The sequence below is a fragment of the Eimeria mitis genome, genomic scaffold, assembly GCF_000499745.2.
Source record: "Eimeria mitis Houghton genomic scaffold, Emh_scaff1819, whole genome shotgun sequence".
Lineage (NCBI taxonomy): Eukaryota > Apicomplexa > Conoidasida > Eucoccidiorida > Eimeriidae > Eimeria > Eimeria mitis.
In genome coordinates this window covers 1-609 of record NW_013570139.1, presented here as the reverse complement: position 1 = coordinate 609, position 609 = coordinate 1, and positions in this window count along the sequence as shown.

The following is a 609-nucleotide window of genomic DNA, read 5'->3' as shown; positions in this document are numbered from 1 at the left end:
TGCTGCTAATACTGCTAGCAGCTGCAGCAGACAAATTAATATATAACGATATACACCCAGAGATACCCTACACAAACAAACAAAATAAATAAATAAATAAATAAATAAATATTAATTTATTTGTTTTATTTAGTTGTTTATTTTATTTATTTTATTTTTTTATTTATTTTATTTATTTTATTTATTTTATTTATTTTATTTTTGTTTAAGGAAGCAGATTAATATATAACGATATACACCCAAAGATACCCTAAACAAACAAACAAATAAATATATAAATAAATAAACAAAATAAATAAATAAATAAATAGGTAAAATAAATAAATAAAATAAATAAATAAATAAAATAAAATAAATAAACAAAATAAACGAGTATATGCATGTTGTTTTATTTATTTATTTTAATTTATTTTATTTGTTTTTTTTGTTCTTGTTTAAGAAGACACACAGTAAAAAAATAAATAGATAAATAAATAAATAAATAAATAAAAATAAAAATAAAAATAGATAAATAAATAAACAAATAAATAAACAACAAAATAAATAAAATAAATAAATAAACATATTAAACAAATACAAAAAAAATAAATTAATTTATATATATATATA